Here is a 23,041-nt window from a genome sequence, read left to right on the forward strand (position 1 = left end):
TGCATTTCCCTAATGATGAGTGATGTTGAGCATCTTGTCCTGCGCTTCTCAGCCATTTGTAGATCTTCTTTGGAGAAATATCTATTCAAGTCCTTTGTTCATTTTAAAATCAGGTTATGTTTTGTTGGTGTGGTCAAGTTGTAGAAGTTCTGTGTATATTCTGGATGCTAACCCCTTGTCATGTATATGATCTGCAAAAATTTCCTTCCATTCAGTGGGTGGTATTGTGGGATTCTTTTAGGCAACAGCATCCTCTGTGTGGGAACCTGGACTCAACAAGCTCCCTGGGTTATTCTGATGCAGGCCTTTTGCACCACTCTTCTGATGCACATACAGTCGGATGGAACTTCCGTTGACATATTAAATAATAAATGTGTGTGGATTTGGTTAGAGCCTTAGGATGTTTAAGTAGAAGGAACACCAGGAGGTCACTTTATCCAAGCACCTATTTTTATGATCAACAAACTAAATCGGACTCCCCAGAGCAGGCACAGAGCAAGAGCTTCGACACAAAGGCCTTGTTCCCAGTTCTTGCTACTCCCGCCATGCTGGGGTCTCTGGAATATCTTTGTAGGAGATTTGTTTGCTCTATGGGCAGTTTGTGTGTTATGTTTACCACTCACTTTACAAAATATGTTCATTAAAAGTGAGGTCTTTTGTTTTTCTTGCATGGGAATGCCTAATATGGAACAAATACAGGTCAACAAATTGCCTGAATGTCACTTTCATTTGATTCCACTCTGGAGGTGTTCATAAAACCCTAACATCCTGGAGGAACGGAGCCTCATGACCAGTGAAGGGACTGTATCTTTCTTTTTAGAACAATTGTTTCTCTTACCTGTCTCTGTGATTTATGGCTTCTCTCCCGCTGCTTCCTGCTTCTCCTTCTCGCTCTCTTGCTGTACCTTCTTTGTGCCCTTTAGGACCATCTCCTCTCTCCCTAAATGTGAAGGCTGCCCTCAGCCCCCTTCCTTTCTCATCAAATACCTCCTCCCTAGACAACTGTGATTGAGTCCTTGGTTTTGCGGGTGATGACTCTCAGATTGAGGGCAGCAGCCCGACTCAGGTCTGTGCGTGCCTTCCACAGGTGCCTGTCTGCAAGGGAGCTCCAGCATGTCAAACTCCGAGTGTCTGAAATCTCACCCAGTCTGTTCCTTCCCAGAACTTGTTCTCTTTGCCCTGTCTGCATTTGCCAAAGCCAGAAACCTAGGAGCCAGCCTCTCCCTTAGCACCCATGGTTAATCAGTCATTTAGCTGTTCATGCTCTTTGCTAAATATCTACATTGCACTGATCCTTCTTTTCCCTCTGGCTTGACCCAGTCTTCATTAGCTAGTCATATTCAGAGAAGCTTAGGCTTCCCACTGCATACGTGTGCACACACACACACACACACACAGAATGGAATGTGTGTATGAGACGCTGTATCCTGGTGACCAGACAGTACCATGGCTAGGAGCTCCCTCAGAGGAGTGGCTCAGGACACCACAGAATACCAGGATGGCTGGGGAGGAGAAGGCCATTCTGTACTCCAGGAGACTTCTGGCAATGTCTAGACACTGGGGTGGGGGTGTGCTACTGGCATCTAGCGAGTAGGGACCAGGGAATGTTGATAAGTGTACTACAATGCACAGAACAGCTGCCCTTTGCTCCCCGCAAAGAATTATCCAGCCCAAAATGTGAATAGTACCAAGGATGAATTATCCTTCCCTAAAATGATCCATAGCTTTTGGTTCCCCACTCAGGTCCCTTTTACCTGGAGGATGCACAGGACTGCTGAGTGTTGGCTATTAAGGGCTCACCACTGCCTCCTGCAAAGAAGAAGCTACCTCAGGATCTGTGAGGTTACTGTATTCCCCACTACTGAAGTGCCTTTAGCCAATGACTGACTAGAGTCAGGATACAAAAGCCCAGACCCTCCGCTTCAAAGAGGAACAGTTCATGTGGGTCAGGGCTGAGGCTAGACTTTAGCCGACACCACATCTTCTGTTAGCTGCCCCCCATCCCTTTCCTGATTCTCCCCTCTCTCTACAGATTCCTCCTGAGGGCACATTTCCGATATACCACGTGTACAAGAATCCCCACCTCAGCTCTATTTCTGGGGAACTGACCCACAGCGTGGGGCTGGCTGACATTTGTGAACGGAGAAAGCAGAGCTTGGAAAGACCAACCAGTCCCTCCTAAGCCCCTGGCAGCTGGAAGAACATGGGTCTGCCCCATGGAGTTTCTCTGCCATTGACTTCCGGCCCCAGGGTGCTCGGCCAAAACCATCCCTCAAGAAAATGATGAAGAGACAATGAATTCAAGTCAGTGTTACTTGATCAACCAGATAGTAAATTTAAGGTATTAATTTACTTACTTTAAAGAGACATGAGGGGCATCTGGGTGGCTCAGTCTGTTAAGTGTCTGACTCTTGATTTCAGTTCAGGTTATGATCCCAAGGTTGTAAGATTGAGCCCCTCTGGGCCCAAGGGGAGCCTGCTTAAGATTCTCTCTCGCCCTCTCCCTCTGCCCCTCCCCTCCCTCTAAAAAAGAGAGAGAGAGAGAAGGAACTTGCTGACCTAATCTATCCATATTGCTTTACAAGAACCCCCTGCCTGCTTGGCTTTTTTGGGAAGGTGATAGTCAAAATAAGCTCTGAAAGATGAGATGAAGTCAGCAGAAAGTAGAAGGGAAAGTGCCTCTGGACAGAGGGAAGAGCTTGAGCAAAGGCCCTGAAACAAAGCAAAACAAAACAGCCCTCACCACTTCCACCAGCACCACTAACCGTAAAGGAAGAAGGTGTCCCAGGGACTGGCGGCAGCCAGTGTACCTGATGCTGGCAGAATTAGAGAAAAAGGAGGACAGGAAAAAGCTGAAAGAAAGGGAATTGCTGTAAGATGCAGGGCCCTGGAGGAAAGGCATGTGGATCTTATCTGAGACGCATTGGGAAGGTTTTAAGCAGTGTGTTAAAAACGATCTGTTTTCCGTTTAAAAAGGTGACCTGACCGTAGACTCTCTGGATTAATCGGAAAACGTCTATAATTTCCAAAGAAAAATTACCAACAATTTCAAGGGTAAGAGAATTGCTTTTCCATATGTCCTTGAAATTGTTAAAAGCCATTTTACTTTCCAGTCTAGTACAGGAAAGGTTGGGTGGGGGGTAGCTGATTTGTTTTAAAAAGTAAATTGACAAAAATCCATAGGTATGTGGAAACTTTGTAAAATTATAAATTTCCTTCTTATACCATAGCAAAGGATAAACATGAGTCGAGTAATTTTTATTTGATTAGATAATTTCAGGCAGATTTTACATTCAGAAGCTTCATTTTGGTAGCTTAAATGCAAAAGGCTTTGGTGATCATTTGTAAAGATGTTGTTAAACTTTCCATTTTTTTTTTCTGTTTTATTCTAATTCCAGCATAGTTAACAGTGTTAGTTTCAGGTATACAAAGAGTGATTCACCAATTCCATATATTACTCCGTGCCCACTAAGATAAGTGCCTTCTTGACCCCCACACCTTTGAATTTAAAATTCTATTTGCATGTATTACTGTTTTTAAAGGGAGAGCTACCGTTTCAGGGCTGACTGGCTGGCTCTGTTGGTGGGACTTGTGACTCTTGATCTCGGCATTGTGTTTAAGCCCCATGTTGGGTACAGGGGTAATTTAAAAATAAAATCTTAAATAGATAAAAACAAAACAAAATGGCAGCTATTATTTCAAAGCCTTAATTAATCTAATTGTAACTGCAGTGTAATTGTTTCTTCAAATGAGATGCGGGACTCAATTCCAGGACCCCGGGATCATGACCTGAATCAAAGGCAGACACTTAGCTGACTGAGCCACCCAGGTGCCCTTCAGAGTTTGTAAAAGCCATTTTAATTTCCGGGATTTTCTTTTTTAACAGTTTCCCCTGGCTGTTTTGTGGAGGCTTTATTAGGCTGGGCAGCAGTGAACAAGGAGGTGCTCAGTGGCTTTGATGGGGACAGAAGCTAGACTGGAGTGGGCTTGAGGAGGGAACAGGTGACTGGAACTCAACCCTGGGACAGCTCCTGCGAAGATTTGCATCATTAGGGATAAAGGTGGGAGGAACCGCAGGGAACCAGTCGGTAGCAGCAGGAGGATGACAGTAAGACAGGAATGTGCCCTAGATGTTTAACAAACCGCCCTTTGGAAAACCAGAGGCTTCCTTGCAGCGGTATAAACACTCTCAGCACAGCCCATTCTGAGTCACCAACATAATGCCCAAGAGCTGGCAAGATTCCTGAAAATCTAACAATCGACTCTTCAGAGTCAGCATGACCCAACTGCAGCTTACCAGTGCATCAGAGAGACGCTCCTTCTCAGAATGTAGACACTAAAACAGATCACCAAGCTATTGGAACGATCCTGGGGAACAAGAGAGAGCACTGTGTTAGGACAGCATACACAAGACAGGTAAGATGGGAAGGAACCAGGTGTACGTGCTAAAAGGTCTGCCAGTTTGGGGATGGGAAGAGCAGGGAGGCTCCCCTCCAAAGCCCCCATTCTCTCTTGTCTTGGGAGACAGGGCTGTCAGAGCATGGCTGTTAGTGGATGACAGCCGCACGTAGTTGAAGGACTGTGTGGTGGAAGTATTTGAATAGAAGTGGCGGAAGGTTGGGAAGGTGTGGTGGCTGAGAGAGGTGTGGGATTAGAGATTGGGGGGCTATATATATGATGACCTAATCCACATGTCCACCTGGGTGGGGGTGGCTGCTTTCAAGACTGTTGTATAGTCAAGGGTCTAAGAGGCGAGCATGGTGGTTGTGTCACCACTACATACATAGAAAAAGCTGAAAATCCTGCAGGAGCTGGGGTGGAAAGGCAGGAGCCAAAGCCTTGAGCATACAAGGGGAGTGTGTGTATGTGACATGCGGAGGGCATGTTCTGGTGTGTTCTGTGCATGAAGGTGACATGTGAAGAGTAGGAGTCTCAAAAAGTGGGGGTTTGTGCAACAGAGAGGAAGAGAGACATGGCCTGCAAAGGGTAATGGCAGCCCAGGAAAGATGGCTTTTGCTTCTGGTCCTGAGCTCTAAGATGTGTGTGAGAGACAAACAGCACACTTGCTTGGGCTGCGGTGAAGACTTCTCAGGGTGAGCTGGGTGCTTGTGAGGAAATGGAGATGTGTTGGAGGGTTTTGCGATTGCAAAGTGAAGGCTCCAGTTGGAGGAGTGGTAGTGGGTTCGAGGAAGGGTTAGGCTGGGGATGGGGTCCAACTGGGGATCCACACAGTATTATCGGGGTATAACTTGGGGTGAACAGAGAAATTTGGATTTCTGGCAAGGATGGATTTGAAGCATATAATCTTGTTGGGATACAACACATTCCACACCAATATGCCTCCAACATTATCAACAAGATGTCAGATTTGAGATCCTATGAGACATTACCTGATGTAACCTCTAAGCAGACTGAAAGTCTATCAGGCATCATTTGGCAACCGCCAGCCCTGACCCCTTCCTTCAGTTAGGACCTCTTGGGTTCTTGTCCAGATTTCTGGCATCCAATGTAGACTTCCTGGCCCCTGACATTCTCTCCTTAGAGAGTTTTTCTCTCTGAAATTTAATTACATCTATCCTTTGTATGTCCTCTTTTTATTTTTCTCCTCCTAAGCTATCCATGTATGATCTGCAAATGTGTTTCTTCAATAGGATTTGTTTTCCCTTAGTTTCCGGTTAATTCAAACATACTACTTCTTAGAGCCTTTTCTTTGATTACTCGAACTTTTCTCCTGATCAACAGGGAGGTGCAAAAACATTAATACAGACCCACGTAAATTGCCTTGATTCATGTAGGAATAGTGTTAGTGGTCATACATCCAGTAATAGTACTCCTCCCTGTCAGTCCTTTGAAAGAGAATCAGAGGGAATACGTTGACCACAAGTACTTTTCTGCAGAACTTTGAAGATTCTTAGTAGTCAACAGCAAGCGATAATGAAATCTGTTGCAGTAATTAACTGATAACAGATACCAATTCCTATTTTACATAAAAAACCCACCCTATTATGCTGAAGGCACAGGATTTCAAATGCTCAATTTTTTTTTCTAAAGATTTTATTTATTTATTTGGCAGGCAGAGATCACAAGCAGGCAGAGAGATAGAGGGAAGGAAGCAGGCTTCCTGCTGAGCAGAGAGCCCGATGCAGGGCTTGATCCCAGTACCCTGGGGTCATGACCCGAGCCAATGGCAGAGGCCCTAACCCACTGAGCCACCTAGGCACCCCAAATGCTCAATTTTATAACTTGAGAATTTTCCACCTGTAGAACGTGGCCTCTGGAAACAAGAGAAATGCTATCTTGAGTTTCTCTTTTTCGGGGTTGTGGCATTCAGTGAAGTAATAGTACAAATGAGAAATTCAACAAGGTTACAGGAACTGCTGATAGAAAATGTGAGTCAGACTCAACTTGGTGTGGGTGTTGCTAGAATTAACTTTTAGTTCTAGATTCTCTAAGGGAGTCCTCTGATGAAATTCTCCATGTGCTTTAAAATTTTAAAGAGAAAAAGAAATGAAAAGAACAATGGGCCCCAACCATTTTGTAAAAGGTGTCAAACCACGCAATTGTGATAATGTCACAATTTAAAATTATTATTTTAAATAATTTTATTATTTATTTTTATTTTTTAAAGATTTATTTATTATTATTTGACAGAGATTGAGAGAGAGAGGAAGAGAGAGAACATGCAGGGGAAATAGCAGGCAGAGGGGGAAGCAGGGTCTGTGCTCCGCAGGGAGCCTGATGCAGGGGTCAATCCCAGGACCCTGAGATCATGGCCTATTCTGAAGGCAGAAGCTTAACTGACTGAGCTACCCTGGCACCCCTTAAATGATAATTTTAAATAAAAATAAGTAAGCGTCCATTGGCATGGCCATAACTTGACCCTACTATATTCAGAAATCTCCAGGAGTCTGAAAGATCAGGTATTTCTGGCTCTAATAGACAAACATCCTCTTGTTTGTTTGTTTGTTTGTACGATTTTATTTATTTGACAGACAGAGATCACAAGTAGGCGGAGAGGCAGGCAGAGAGAGAGAAGGGGAAGCAGACTCCCTGCTGGGCAGAGAGCCCGATGTGGGGCTCAATCCTAGGAACCTTGGGATCATGACCTGAGCCTTAACCTACAGAGTCACCCAGCTGCCCCTTGTTTGGTATTATTGGAGGTTCACAAGCTAAGCCTGTTTTGATTATCCCTTTTTCTATTCATATTTGTTGAGTGTCTGCAATGTGCAAAGCACTGTCAAGTGTTTGGGGGAAGCATTAATCCATGTAAAGAAATACTTATAATGCAAAGCACATGTGATAAGAGATATATAAGGAAGCCCAAAACACTCTGGGAGTTTAAAGAAAGGAGCATTAATTCTTGCCAGGAGATGAGAGAAGCAATTGTAGAAGTGGAGTTTGAGTGGTGTGTCAAAGGAATAGGAGGTTTGGAACAGAACGACAAGGTAATGGGAAGAACAGCCAAGGCAGGGGAATTAGTGAGCGCAAAGTTGCATTGCATGTTTGGAAAATGCCAAATAGACTGGTTTTGGGGAGAACATGTGATGCAAAAACAATACAAAATCACTTTATGGCCAGTCTTGTGTGGTTACCAAGCTAAGAAATATGGTCTTTATGGGAAAGGCAGTGGGGCGCTACTGAAATTGAGAGCATGTGCTCTCCAAAGTTATATCTCCCACCACAGGTAGGATGGCTTGGAGAAGAGGGGACTGGAGTAGAGCTGTCGGCTAAGACACCAGATGTGTCCCATGTGTAAAATCCTCTACTGTTAGGGGTGCCCAGCTGGCTTAGTCCGTGGAGCACATGACTCTACATCTTGGGGTTGTGAGTTCAGCCCTATGTTGAGGGTAGAGATTACATTAAAAAAAAAAAAAGATGTTTTACTGTTATGATTTCACTATTATTATTATTATTACTGTCATGACCACTTATTAGATACCTATCATGTGCCAGGCACTAGTCAAGACTTGTGGATACACAAATGATCCAGACAGAAGGTAATGGAGTGTATAATCTCATTGGACTTGTCAGATAATAAGCAGAGTAAGGAGGGAAATTTCAGATTTACAAATTCTATTAAAAAAATAGAGTATCTTTTCCTTTCCACGATCAGGTTTGGGTAGGGGTAGGTTATTTGGAACAGCCCTCCCACTGAAAATCACTAAAAATGCTATGTAAATTACATTAAAAACACACACATACACCTTAAAAGCTCAGATACGATAATAAGGAATTTACTAGGTTGAGATCACCGGGGTGGGGGGTGGGGGGATGGGAGGAGGCCAAAGAGTTAAGTGAGTCCTGAGCTGCTTTTGTCCTGAGGATGAAACCAGTCTCAGAGGCCTTGAATTTGGGTTATGATGGACCAGAGGGGTGGGAGGGAAAATCCTTGCACCTGTCCTCACCCTGGGGGACTGGACATAAAGCACCCTAATCACACCAAGTTGGAATTAAACTATGAGCATGAGAGTAAGTCTCCACCAGAAGCAAGCCTTCCCACCCCATGATCTGAGATCTCAACTCTGCCAACACCGTGGAGAACTTAGCTCCTTTCCAAATACATAATTAACTGTTTCTAGAAAGTTCTCCTGAACTATGAAGATCACAGACTATCTGAAATCAATGACCAGAGCTTCAGTTATGCAAATTCTCATACCTATTCAGAGTGCTCTGTGGATAGGTAGAAGAAAAATACACTGGGGACTTGGTTTTGGGTCGAGCCCACAAACTTCGAAGCTGATACTCTGAGCTAACGAGTAAAAACAAAACGGAACAAACTGAAAAGTCAACAACAACTCTTAAATCTGTAAGAGAAGTGAAGACACAGGACAAACCGCACCCCCGTCCCCTACCAAACTGGAAAGACACACAGGCAGATAGTCACAACTAACCAAAGCAGGAAGCTGGGGAACCAGGGCGGGATAGGAAAACCTGAATGGAGGAGTTGCTGGAGGCTCAGTGTGGACATATCTGAGAGATTAAAAACTCCAAGGACACCCAGTCATCAGGCGGCCACTTCACTTTGGGTAATTTTAGCTCCTGGTGCTCTATTGGGTTTTCAGTGACTCTCAGCTTAAAAAAAAAAAAAAAAAAAAATCAAAAATCAAAAATCCCTTCATGCTTCTGACAGGAGGAGGGGAAAAGAAACCATTTTGAAACACCCCAGAGCACTGGGTTCTTCTTAACAAGGTCTGCCCTTGGGGGAAATTAGTTAACCAGCCCCCCATCTGCTGTGGTTTTATTAAAGCCTAACTGACCACGAGAAGACAAGTACCCAATGTCAGCCCCCTCTAGCCGTGCTCTCCCACCTAAAGGAGGAGAGAAAAGCAGGAAGCCCGGGTGAAGTTCCCGGTCTAAAGGCACACATTCACTAAAAGTCCACTGGAAAATCCATCTTCCTTGGTGTGAAGAGGAGAACAAAGGACACTACATTCCCCAATTCCCCCATTCAAGTTTGCAGCAGTCAGGGAATTTGGAAGTTGGGAGAAAGCCTTGATAACTGACAGGATTTGACAGCTAAAGAGTGAACCGTGTGGCCACGCCCCACCATACTGAATGGACTCCCGTGAGGTTAAATAATGCAATCCTCCGAAACAGTGGGCACCACACCTGGCCTGGAGGTGTGGGGTTGGTGTCCTTCCTTTGGAACCTGATTCCCAACAGCCTGGCTGGTCATCGCAGCATCTGGGAGGTGACCTGGCTGGAGGGTCATTCTGGTCACTCAAGACGAATGTCTCCATACACTTGTTTGCGGCAGAACGTTATGACTCCTTCAGCAGAGGCACAGAGAATCAAGGGTCCTGTCAGGTATTTTCCCCTAGCAGGCTGTTAATTACTTAAGCAGAAGAGAGAAGGAAGTCAGTAGGCCTATTTTCTGAGAAGCATTTAGTGCATTAAATTATTGCATTAAATTGCAATAAATTAGTGCATTAATTTATTGGCAGCTGACAGAACTACACATTACAAAGGTTTACACTATTTTCTTTTCAAGTTGTCAATAGATAAAAAGCTTTTAAAAACCTGGCTTTTAAATAATAGTACAATCGGTTGTACTTATTAGATACTTTACACTCACTGAGCTTTAACAAAAAGTACTAAAGGGGCGCCTGGGTGGCTCAGGTGGTTAAGCCACTGCCTTCGGCTCAGGTCATGATCTCAGGGTCCTGGGATCGAGTCCCACATCGGGCTCTCTGCTTGGCAGGGGGCCTGCTTCCCTTCCTCTCTCTGTGATCTCTTCCCTTCCTCTCTCCTACTGTGATCTCTCTCTGTCAAATAAATAAATAAAATCTTTAAAAAAAAAAAGTACTAAAAACCATTAAATTCTATAAGGTAAAATCTGCTATGCCTACAGGATGAAAGAAACGGGCTTTTTTAAAAAAATTATTTTTATTAACATATAATGTATTATTTGCCCCAAGGATACAGTTCTGTGAATCGTCAGGCTTACACAATTCACAGCACTCACCATAACACATACCCTCCCCAATGTCTATAACCACACCACCCTCTCCCTACCTTCTTCCCCCTGATGACCCTCAGTCTGTTTTATGATATTAAGAGTCTCTTATGGTTTGTCTCCCTCCCAATCCCATCTTGTTTCATTTATTCTTTTCCCCCAAACCCCCCATGTTACATCTCCATCTTCCTCATATCAAGGAGATCATATGATAGTTGTCTTTCTCTGATTGACTTATTTCACTAAGGATAATACCTTCCAGATATATATATATATATACCACATCTTCTTTATCCATTCATCTGTTGATGGACATCAAGATTCTTTCTGTAATTTGGCTATTGCAGACACTGCTGCTATAAACATTCGGGTGCATGTTCCCCTTCAGATCACTACATTTGTATCTTTAGGGTAAATACTCAGTAGTGTGATTGTTGGGTTGTAGGGTAGCTCTATTTTCAACTTTTTGAGGAACCTCCATGCTGTTTTCCAGAGTGGCTGCACCAGCTTGCATCCCCACCAACAGAGAAGGTGGGCTCCATATGACCCTGTAGGAGACCCTGTAGAAGACCCTGTCTTCCTCACAACACCTTCAGCATTCTTCCTTGTAATCATTGGTTTAAGGTTCTTTCCCCATCCCAGGATTATGGTGGACTCATTTACAATCACATACGCAGAGCCAAGCACAGTACACATTATGTGTTTAGTAAACATTGGTTGGGCCGAAGAATGGAAAGACTACACATGAAGAAAAGGAAACAGTCAAAGGAAACAAGTTTGTTTGGGCAAAAGATAGTTTGGCAAAGTCCTTATTTGGGGGGAAATGTTCTGACACAATCCCTACTCTTCTTAATTTAGCATCTTTAGAAAGTTGGAAATGATCGATTCTGGGGGCATACCTGAAGTCCTCTCAGTGCAGCCACTAACTCACAAGTTCATAGAACAAAACTTGCTTCAAGACTGAAGATCTCCTGGTGGCCTCCCTCTTTCTCTTCAGGTCCCTTGGATTTTAGTGCACACATGGCCAAGTCCGAGAACCACACCATGCACAACCAGTCCCGAAAATGTCACAGAAAGCATCGAGAAACCCGTCACAAAGATATGAATCTCTTAGGGGTGGACCTCAAGGTCCTGAGGAATATGCACTATCAAGGCTATCCAGGCTGTTCTACAGCCCAAGGAGGTCAGGCCTAAGATCCCACAGTGTTAATCACAAACTCAGTCTCCTTACCTACACTGCCCACCCCAAACTCCGGAAATGTGCTCTTGTGTGCATCACCATGGTCTCAGGCTCTGCCAGCAAAGTCCAAGAGCAAGGCTCAAACCATGGTCCAGCTGTGACTCTGGCACCAGCTCCAGCTCCAGCTGAGGCTCCCTAATCTGCCCATTTCTTCACGAAGACTCTAGAGCAGAGGCCTCTGTCTGCCAGTGTGAGGACAGGAAGACTGGTGTGATAATGGGCTGCTATGTGGGGCTTGTGTCCTCTGCTATATGTATCTGTCAGCCTCAGGCAGCATTTGTAAAAAAAAAAAAAAAAAAAAAATTAATGAATGCCTGGGTGGCTAAGTCAGTTAAGTGTATGCCTTCAGCTAAGGTCATGATCCCAGGGTCCTGGGACTGAGTCCTGCATCAGGCTCCCTGCTCAGAGGGTAACCTGCTTCTCCTTCTGGCTGCTGCACCCCCCTATGTGTGCTCTTGCTCGCTCTCTGACAAATAAATAAATAAAATGTTTTTTTTAAAATGTGGGGTTTTTTGGGAAGACTCCTATTGGGAGGCAGCAAGGCTGTTTTCTGATCACTTTAATCAGTGCCACACCCTCCTTCCTCGGGGAAAATGCCACACTATGCAGTGTTTTTTGTTTTAACTAAACCATGTTTGTGTATTTAGAGTATTGATTTTTTTTTTTCTGGTGTTTTCCTCCTAGAGAAAGAGGGTGCTAAAAAGTTCTCTGGTCTGTCCCTTTACTTCCACCTGCTAGCAGCTCATCAAATCTAAAAAGGTGGGGCGCCTGGGTGGCTCAGTGGGTTAAAGCCTCTGCCTTTGGCTCAGGTCATGATCCCAGGGTTCTGGGATCGAGCCCCGCATCAGGCTCTCTGCTTGGCGGGGAGCCTGCTTCCTCCTCTTTCTCTCTGCCTGCCTCTCTGCCTACTTGTGATCTCTGTCTGTCAAATAAATAAGTAAAATATTTTTTAAAAAAATCTAAAAAGGCAAAAAAGGCTTTCAAGGACTATAATGGATTTAGATTCCTGAGGTAACATGCAAGGCCAAACTCATTTATGGGCAGAACTATGCTAGAAAGTCTTTTAAGTTGCCCATAAATGATAGCAGTCTATTCTCTTAGCAGTCTTGCCTCCAGCCTTGGAAGGGATCACCATGACTTCACTTGACACGGGAAGGCACGGTTGCTGTATGCTTGTGGTCCATGACGTAAACTCACACTGAAGAAAAGCACTCACATCTTCCAAGGGTCACAGCAAATGAGAGTGAGAGCACTGTGTTTGCGGTCACTCAGCGACAGGCAGAATCGCTAGGACTCCCCGTATTTGCCACCCTCCCCCTCCCTCCCAGAGCAAATATGTTCTCTCTCCTAGGAGCTGTCACTGTGGGGCCTGGGGACACAAAGGCACTGTCCCCATCCTTGCAGGGTCCACAGCCTAGTGAGGTTCACAGCTGTGACCCAAACTTTATATTACAACAAGAGGAAATGCAAAGAGAGACATGCTAAAATAGTTATGGGTATATAGCGGTGGCCACGACTAGCTGAGTGGGGGACTCCTGGGAGGGCTGTGCTGGAGACATGACATTGGACCTGGATCTCAAGTGTTGACTGTGAATTCACTAGGTCCAGAAGAGGAGGAGAGCCTGTGGAGGGAGGCCTGGAAGGGCATTATCCCAAGCATAGCAGGAGGTGGAGGGAAGAGAGAGCAAGGCAGAAGATGAAGTTGGTGTAGAAGCTGGAGGCCAGACTTGACTTTGTACTGGCATATTCTGGGAGTCAAATAGTCCAGGACTTAAATAGTTAACTCCACTCTGTATATCAGCCAGAGGACTAAATGGTCTTGAGTCTTACCTTACCTTCTCTTTCTACATGGGGGGCTCCCAGAAGTGAATGAAAAAGACCAAACTAAAGGTGTGTTTTCCAGACCCAACTCCCAGTGAAGCCACCTTTGGATGGAGTAATTGGCCACTGGAGTCAGCTTTGCAGAGTTCCCGTCCCTTTGATCGCTCTTCTTCTTCAGGAACCTTGGTTTGGAGTAAGAAGCACAGCCGTGGTCTTGACCTTTGAAAACATGGAAGTCTCTATTTCTATTTTTCACACCCAGACCCCAGCCATTGCCACCCAGGAGGAGTGAGGGTTTTGTGTTCCATACAGTTCAAGATGTGGGAACTTAATCTAGGTTCACATGTGATCTCCAACCAATAGTGATTTGGCAAGATCTCAGGAGGAAAAGAAATTTATATTCTAAGTTATGGCTAATTGTTCCCGTATTATTTTGCACTTCCTTATTACAGGAGCTGTAAGCATGCTTGAGGCAAGATACAGCATGAGTTAAAGTGAGGTGTTAAAACAAAGCGTGCTTGTTCCATTTACAAGAAAGGTGAAGATTGTGGATTGATAAAGGGAAGGGAGTAACCAGCTAAATGAGCAACTTTTTAATTCTAAGAATGTTACAGAAAACTCTGGTAATACCATGACCTGCAAAATTAACCCTTCACTTTGCTTAACACACAGTCGAGCCTTGTGAAAAGTCAAATGCTATAAACAATTTTCTGTTAGAGGCAAACTCCTGCATTCCCAGGCAAAAGCTCTGAGAATGTTAAATCTTTGGGAAATATACAGAGAGAGCAGGGGAAGAGTAAGCCAAAATGCCACCCCCATCTAATAGTTTTTAAACAAGATTCAGGAAGAGGTCTCAAAGTAAAGTGTTCAAAACATCTGGTTCTTATTTGAAATATAATTAGAAATGTATCTTAATATATAAGGAATTTTAAAAGCTGAGAGGAAGAACATTTCTGGGTGACTAAATATTTGAGATGATGTTACAATAATGGCATGAAGAGGAATACCAAAGGCTCTATAGAAGATTTTGAGAAATTATTTTCCTTATGTCATGTTACTATTTTTAGGAAAAGTCATTTTGAAATCAAATAAGAGAATGACACTTTATCAAATATAATTAGGAATCAAGGGATTCCTGAACTTAGATGTTATAAAGAGAAAGGTTAGTTTGATGAGATAGTGTTTCAAAATGCTAGTTAATTATAAAACAAGTGCTTTGTCTATTCTTCCCATTCCTGGCCCTTCTCTACTCCTGTTTGTTTTTATTTGGTCCATTTTCTGCTCTGGGAATAATGAAGAGAGAGGAGCTTGTATTGAAATTGAACTAAAAAAGTAAAATAAATGACCACTGTCTGGTTCCTTGTTCCAGATCACTTACCTATCTCCCCTTGGCCAAATTTCATGTCCTATATCCAGACCTATTACACTGGAACCCCAGGGGGTCAGACCCAGGCATCAGGGTTTTTTTGTGTTTTGTTGTTGTTGTTGTTTGTTTGTTTGGTAAGCTCCGCAGGTGATACTAAAATGCAGCCAAGCTTGGGAACCACTGTCCTCGATGATATAACCTCATGAGTGAGAGACTCCCTGGAGGTCTCCACACCAATAACCGACACTTTCCAAGGCTTCTTATTCACAGACTAGCAATAGTTCAAAAAGCACTTGGAGGAGCAATATATACTTTGATTGGTCAAGATAATAAGTACAACACTAACCATTTACTATCATGATCAGTTCATGAAGTAGAGGACATTTTCTATCAGGAGAACAGAAAGAACATAATCTCAGAGTACTGAAAATCTGACATATGTACATATATACATACTTATGTATATATACAGTTATCATCATGTTCCTTTTTTCCTTTTTACTAAGAAAAATTCTTGGACTGCCTGGTTTTGGAAATGACTTGGTCCTATCTGCAGTGCTCCTTCCAAGAATCGGATGCTCATTGAGCATTATTACATGCCAAGCACTTGTCTAATTACTTTACATGTATTAAGTCATTTAATTCCCAAAACTGTAAAAAGTAGGTACTGTTACTGTATTTATTTTTCAGATGAAGAAACAGATCCCAGAGAGGTTAAGCAATTTGCTCTAGGTCACACAGTAAGTGACGGAGTCTGAATTTGAATCCGGGCAATCTGATTTCAGAATCCTGCATTCCCAACTACTGCACACGTAATAGGATGTTCCTGTATTACATTATTCAGCAAATGTTTCTTAAGCAACTACTATGTGCTAGGTGCTGTGATGAACCCCAGGGATCCAGAGATGAAGGGGGTTAAAATTAGGCCTAGGTGATGTGGGCACACACTTATCTCCCACTTCTTATGTTTCCTAGGAAGGAAATGAAGGAGGAGTCAGTTCACCTTCTCTCTGTCTCCCTGCTCACTACTAGGAATACATTATGTGGCTTATCAGATGGTTGGTGATTTGGAAGAAGAAACCCAGTAGGCCAAGCAGTGAGTTTCCTGGTTCTTCTCCCAGGGTGGGGGTAGTTTGCTAGGGTGTGGGGAAAGTCTGGCAAATTCACTGCTTTCCTGGAAGTCCTACTGGCCACTGAGGCCAAGAGCCCAGGACCTGCCATAATTGGGCTTGTTGTCACAGGCAAAAAAGCTGGGAATGAGAAAAGATTTGTCTCCCTGTGAAAAATAGTCCAGTAGAATTTAGCTTATACTGGGAAGATCTACACTGAAAACACATGACATGGGAAAAGTTGGGTATCCATGCCAATATTCTCACATTCCCCAGAGTTTTCAAGGCCAAGGGTCTTGTGTACAGTGTACAGGTGCCCAGGGAGGTAGACCAGGAGGCTAGGGAGCCCAGAGCAGGTGTTCCCAGCACAGATTGTGAGATAGTTTACATGAACTGAGTTCTGGAGGCCCAGGACTTTGAGGGGTAGGGCAGGGGTGGTAGGACACTCCAGGCAGGGGTGAAGGGAAATGCAGAGGCAGAGGAGGACATGGCATGCCCTTCAGAATGACTGGAGCACAAAGCGTCTGTAGCAGAGGGGTAGGGAGTGAGGCTGGGGGGATAAGCAGGCCCTTTTGTATTTCCCCCTCAAGGCAACGAAAAGTTTCTGAAAGATTTTAAGTGGGGAGTGACATGATTTTATATTTTGGCAAGATTTCTCTAGCAATAGTGTGGAGAACTGGGGATAGGAGGGCCCGCTGGGAGGCTGGGACAATGGTCAGGCAAGAGATGGCGAGATCTTTCAATAAGGACATTGGCTGTGGGGATTGTAGAGAAGAGGGAAATTAAAGGGATCTCAATAGATCATAATGATGGATCAGCTTTGGGGATGGGGGGAAAGGGAAGGCTGATTTCTGGCTTAGTGACTAAGTCCATGTTGGTGCTATTCTCAAGATAGGGATTGTAAGGAGATGGGGGAAGAGCATGGCCAGGTGCATTTTGAAGTGCCTGTGATGGGAGCATTTGTCCTGCTATGGTTGGCCCCTCCATGGTTCACTGAATTGGACACCAGTCCTGCCAGAATGCCACTCTCTTGCCGTTGCCAGTGATACCCATGAGATTGCAGGGGCCATCCAGTGCTGTGGTCTGGAATCTATTTTGTTTCTCTTGCTTGCTCAGGGCACTGGCAGAGCCTCAGCTGAGGCTCCAAGGTGAGGTTCTGGCTCCCTTCCCCTGGGAATCACCAGGCACCTCCTGCACGTTCATTCCTCACCCCCCTCAAATCACTCCTGCCATATTCCACAGTAACTGGTTCCACCAGTTTTTCTGAGCATTCTTCTCTTTCCTCCACTCCAACTGAAAGCTTTCTTGATGGAATCACTTAGCCTCCAGGCAAACACGTTCTTCCCTTCCTCGTGCAAGACACCCCATCCCAGCTAAGATGCCGCTAACCCGCTATCTTAAATCATGCTCCCAGCTGGCCTGTCTGTCCTGTGTGGACTCTATTTGGGGTCAGTTCTGCCTGGGGCTGGCAGATTTAGATTAAATATCCCAGCACATCTGCTTTTCTCTGTGGTTTGCCCTGACAGAAGACACACTTTGGTCTTTTAGCAGGAATTTAAGGTAAATAGAGCTATCCTAGGGTCAGCAGTAAGGTTTGGGGCTACACCAGCATGGGGCTAGAGCAACTCCAAGAATCTCCAAATTGCCCCCGGCTCAGATTCAAGTTTGACAGACAAAGACTCTTCTGTCTTGTTCTCTCTACCCTCCGAGACGTGGCTGAGCCTGTGAGGAGATGGCTGGATTTCTGGCCAGCTGGAGGATCACAGAAAGAGCTAATTTTAGTAGACAATCCAAGAAGTTAAGTTTAGGACTGAATTAGGTCTCGAATTTCTTTCTGGACCCAGCAGCTCAGAGGACTTGCCTACCAAACGTGGTTGGTTGATTGCTCTTGGCTGGGGCAGTATGAAGGAGGGTCGGCAGCCCCAGGACGGTCTTCTGGGAGTCTGGCCACCCAGCTAAATCTCCTGTAACTTCATACTTTCCCATCCATGAACCTTCATTTTGATGTGAATTGGAATTCAGACATGGCTCAATTAGAGTCCGAGCTCTGCTAAAGAAATGGCATTGCTACGTGACAGTGGTCCCAAAGACCCCAGACAGATATGGATGACCCAACAGCCAAAATACAGAAAGATGACTCGATCCACACTGCTTCTCTAATGGGCCTTTCGTAAGTGAATTGCTCCAACGCAATCACTTTCAACTCCAACCTGTCTTTTCTCCTGCCCCTCTCCAGTTGTGCAATGTCAAGGGAAGGGTTCTAGATGGGAAGCCAGGAAGTCTGCTCCTTGGTCTCATTGTGCCCCTTACCAGCAATGCTGCCTGGACAGGTTGCTTAACTTCTCTGGGGTTGAGTTTTCTCAATCTAAAAAACATCAGATTAAAAAAGAGATTAAAAGGGGAGTCTGGGTGGCTCAGTGGGTTAGAGCCTCTGCCTTCAGCTCAGGTCATGATCCCAGGGTCCTGGGATCGAGCCCCACGTCAGGCTCTCGGCTCCGCAGGGAGCCTGCTTCCTCCTCTCTCTCTCTGCCTGCCTCTCTGCCTACTTGTGATTTCTCTCTCTCTGTCAAATAAATAAAATCTTAAAAAAAAAAGAGAGAGATTAAAGGAGAAAACATGTGGAAACTCTTGCATTTAGTACAGACCAATAAAATAAGACTTTTCCGTAAACATTGCTTCAAAGCACTGCTGACCATTGTAGATTAATCTAGATGTTTCCTTTTTGGTTAGCATTCTTTATATATTCATGTGGCAAGCAGCTATCGACATCTTCGCACTGCGGTAGTACCATCTTGTTCAATGGGTTTATCTGTGTTTTTCTCTTCCTGGTGTTTTTTGTGATCCCCAGTCCAACCAGAAAGCAGTAAGATGTTCTGTTTTCACTGCCTTTGTATTTGGGAGGTTAGAGCAGAAACGTAGAGAGAATAAAGCTACCCTTGGTTTTGGATTTCAAAATAGACTTGAGGGGTACCTGGGTGGCTCAGTCGGTTAAACACCTGCTTTCAGCTCAGGTCATGGTCTTGGGGTCCTGGAACTGAGCCTCAAATTGTGCTCCCTGGTCAGTGGGGGAGCTTGCTTCTCCCTCTCTCTCTCTGCCCCTCCCCACCCCTGCTCTCTTGCTCTCTCTCTCCATCCTTCTCTTTCTCCAATAAATAAAATATTTAAAAAAATAGATTTTGAGTCTCATAGTGGAGATAAGATAAAAGAGAAAGGTTTTGAGACCAAAAACAGGGTTTTAAAGGGACTTAGGGCATAGAAGTTGTACCATAAACAACATAGTTAGGAGAATGAATGATCAGATGAGAATGGGATTTTGCACTCTCTTGTCATCCAGACCAAATAGGGTGGGCAGAGGAGAAGACATTAGCGGGATGCAGGGTATTGTCGAGGAGAAATGTGCTTCCATCTAAGAAGAGACTGATCTGGGGGCAAGTCTCACTCATGGTGGTGGAGTAGAGCAGCAGGAAGATGAAAATGGCAGCCTGGCCAACCTACACGGGGAATGGCTGAGACATCCCCTTGTAAAGCATCCAAAAGTTTACCGTCTTTCCTTCCCCTATTGAGAGGCAGTCGATAAACCTGCAAAGAAGGATTAAGCATGAGCCATATGGATTCAACAACAGACCAGAAGAAACGTGATCATTCCAGCCAATGCCAATGTAGGGAGAGGGAGCATCTTGGCCGATGCCAGAATGGACAGATGATGACAGGGATCTGTTCTGATCCCTTGAAAGGGTAGCATGTTAGCATTTTAGAACCTGGACTTATCCCCAGGTACATGGGCAGGGAGAGAAAACTCAAAATCTATCAAGAATATCCTGACTGAGTTTGTTCTGAAGTGGTTAGGTTCTTACCACCAATGGCTTGAGGTTCAAGAAAAAAATGGGTTAAAAAAAAAGTGGGGGGGTGCCTAGGTGGCTCAAGGGTTAAAGCCTCTACCTTCGGCTCAGGTCATGGTCCCAGGGCCCTAGGATAGAGCCCTACATCAGGCTCTCTGCTCAACGGAGAGCCTGCTTCCTCCTCTCTCTCTCTGTGCCTGCCTCTCTGCCTACTTGTAATCCCTCTCTGTCAAATAAATACACAAAATCTTTAAAAATAAATAAATAAAAATTTTAAAAGGGGGGGATGTAGTTTTTGCATCTCTGAGTTTCATGGATCAAGATTTGTAACCACTAAAGTACATTGTTTTGTCATCCATGGATGGTTCAAAGCACTTTCCCACATCATCTAAGTCAGGGTTGACCCTCCACTGGCACACACAGGGACAGCCATACCAGTATATGTTCTGAGTGGTTGATGATTTTGCTGTACTGGTTATTAAATATTTTGAAATTACCCTGAAATTGAATGCCTCCTAATGGGCATAGCCACTGTTTTTATAATCAGTATGTCTCATTTCCATTATATTTTCATTCATTTATTCATTCAATAAATATCTAAATTCCTTCCAAATACCAGGAACTATGCTAGCAACTTCATGGTGAAAAGAAAAAAAAAAACAGTTTCTGCCATGGGCCTTATAGTCTAGTAGTAGATAGAATTTAAGAATCCTAAAATAAATGTTAAATAACAACTGTTACCTCAATCAAAACAAACAGACAAGCCAAAATTATAACTGTGATGCCTGGTACCTGGAAGAGGGACCCGGTGTTATGAGAATTCATAATTACAGCCAGAGAGGTCACTTTGAGGAGGTTAAGACTGGCTGAGTTTGAAGAAAGATGAAGTGTAAACCAGGTAAAGCTGGGGGAGGGAAGAGCTGTAGGGAGTAGGGCATTTCAAGCAAAAGAATAACATATGCAAAGGTCCTGTGGTTTGAGGCAGCGTGGTTTATTTGAAGGACTGAAAGGGGCCAGGATGGCTGACACGCTAAGAATAATGTGGAGTGTGGCCCAAGATGAGGCTGGACCTGGTAGATGGTGATAAGGATTAGGATCTATATCCCCAGGGTGTAAAAAATAAAAAAGGTTTAAAACAACAGGACAGGAGGATAACAAGGGGACTGTGCCCCCCTGAAGCTGACTTTTAGCGTAGATACGCAAATCATTCTGGGAGGTTTTATGACTTTGAAATAGAATAGATTTAGCAGAAGTTGCCTTTGAATTCTGTCTCTGAGTACTTTTTCTACCACTCCCTATTCTAATGTCCACCTTTTCCTTTTGCTTCTCCTGGAAAGTTGTGCGTTCATAATGGGTCATCCATACAATAGGGATCGAGCCAGTGACTGTAAAGTTATTTCTCTGGACAGAAATTCCTGGATGTTTGCTACTTGCAAATAAGTCTAGTTGTGGGTATACGCTGGGTCAGTGTGCTTCTCCTGCCCAGCACCCAATCCTCCCTTCTAATCACAGCTCCTTGGTTGTCCTGTAGGGAGCCATTTTACCATTCTCATTCCAGCTGAGAACTGGTGGGGTCAGTTCTGTCTCATCCCTGCTCCCTCCTGCCCCCAGCTCCAGGGCTGAGTATGATCACTCAGGTTGATGAACATAGGCCACTGCATCGTGACTGGCCCAGGGACAGTATGAGAGTCAGCTTGGTCCATTACATCCCCTTCCTAGAGCTTCTTCTGAAACAGCGGGGAGAAGAGGCCTCTTTTGGCTGGGACTACCCCACTGGGGAATGTGGCCACCTTGCAGAGAGGGTCTGAGGGTGAAGCCAATGCAGAAGGAACTTGAGCTGAGAATGAGAGAGAGAGAGAGAGAATTGCCAGCCCCAAGAACATCTCCTGGAGCCTGAACTTTATAGTGTTAGGGACCAGTTGCCTAGCTGTGGCTCAAATTAGCCAGCTGGTGGCCTTACTGGTGGCCCAGAGGCCCAATCCAAATTATGACCCTTGGTCATCATCATTTTTCTTTCTTTCTTTTCTTTTCTTTCTTTTTTTTTTTTTTTTAATTTAACAGACAGAGATCACAAGTAGGCAGAGAGACAGGCAGACAGAGAGGAAGAGAAGCAGGCTTCCCGCTGAGCAGAGAGCCCGATGTGAGGCTCGATTCCAGGATTCTGGGATCATGACCTGAGCCAAAGGCAGAGGCTTTAACCCACTGAGCCACCCAGGTGCCCCTTGGTCATCATTTTTCAATGTCTGTTGCACTGCCTGTATCCTGCATCCAGTCCTCATCCAGTGTCCCTTCAGGGTGCCCCTTCTTTTACACAAAGTCCACACCAGAGCCTTCTCTTGGTCCCCCAGCACCAAGGAAGCTCAGTCCTTTCTGCTTCGTTCCCTGGCTCAGCCTGACCCACTCCCCTGTCCACCCCCATCAGCCAGTCTCTCCTTTTCCAGTGTGAAGTGCAGACCACAAGGCTTATTCCTCATCACTCTTCAGCTGGAGTCCTTTTAAAGCCAATAGAGAGGACACTTCAGGCCCCATCAGCACTGGTCTCTACTGTCAAACTCCCAAGCCAGAACCTTTGTTTCACATGGTTCTTTCCCCTTCCAGTGTGTGGTTCCTGCCCCCACTCCGTGGGCAATACTCTCCATAGATCTACTTCTCCTTCGTGACCTTCCTCATCTTCTGCTTCCCTCACAGTCCGACTGCCAGCTTTAGACATACTTTAGGTCCTGGGTCTCCTTGCCTGGGTTTTTCACACACATCCCAAGACAGGCATTGTTTCCCACCCAGGGCTCTCAAGCTCACATCCCCCAGGACACAGCCCCATCTTTTGGTTTCCAACAGAACAAACTCACGTGCCACTGACCGTGAGGATAAGTTCGTGAGAACTCCAAGGGAGGACAGGTGCAAAGTATTGCAACCCTTGCACTGTAGGGAACACACCTGGGGACCAGAGAGCTTGTTCCTTGTCCCCATTTCACAGTTCCTTGACAATGGAGTGACTGTCCAAAAGGATGTAAGGGAGAGCGTCCATCGCCCGGCTGCTCCTGTTGTTTGGCTTTACTGAACACGGAGGTTGAAACCCTCAGTGCCTGTTCGTCCAACAATAACCGAAGAGGGAAGGGCTTATCCCCCCTCTGTTGACTGTTGTCACAAGCTAGCTTACAGGAAATGCAGTGACTGCGGTGACCTCTCTGTCTAGATTGTGAGGCGACGTCT

The 23,041-nt window shown here is 44.9% G+C and overlaps 1 long non-coding RNA gene across 2 annotated transcripts in view; it reads left to right on the forward strand.

The window, feature by feature from the left end:
• Window positions 1-23,041, forward strand: part of LOC106003933 — a 51,697-nt gene that overhangs the window by 6,766 nt on the left and 21,890 nt on the right. Inside the window, exons 2-3 of one of the 2 annotated variants that reach the window (XR_001176700.2) lie at window positions 2,033-2,341; window positions 2,977-4,723. The exons of the other annotated variant lie outside the window; for it this stretch is intronic. This is a non-coding gene — a long non-coding RNA (uncharacterized LOC106003933). Of the gene's footprint in view, window positions 1-2,032; window positions 2,342-2,976; window positions 4,724-23,041 lie in introns of those variants that run through there. 2 annotated transcript variants of the gene reach the window in all.

This window comes from Mustela putorius, unplaced genomic scaffold, assembly GCF_011764305.1.
Source record: "Mustela putorius furo isolate JIRA1106 unplaced genomic scaffold, ASM1176430v1.1 tig00003942_pilon_pilon_pilon, whole genome shotgun sequence".
In the NCBI taxonomy this organism is placed as follows: Eukaryota; Metazoa; Chordata; class Mammalia; order Carnivora; family Mustelidae; genus Mustela; species Mustela putorius.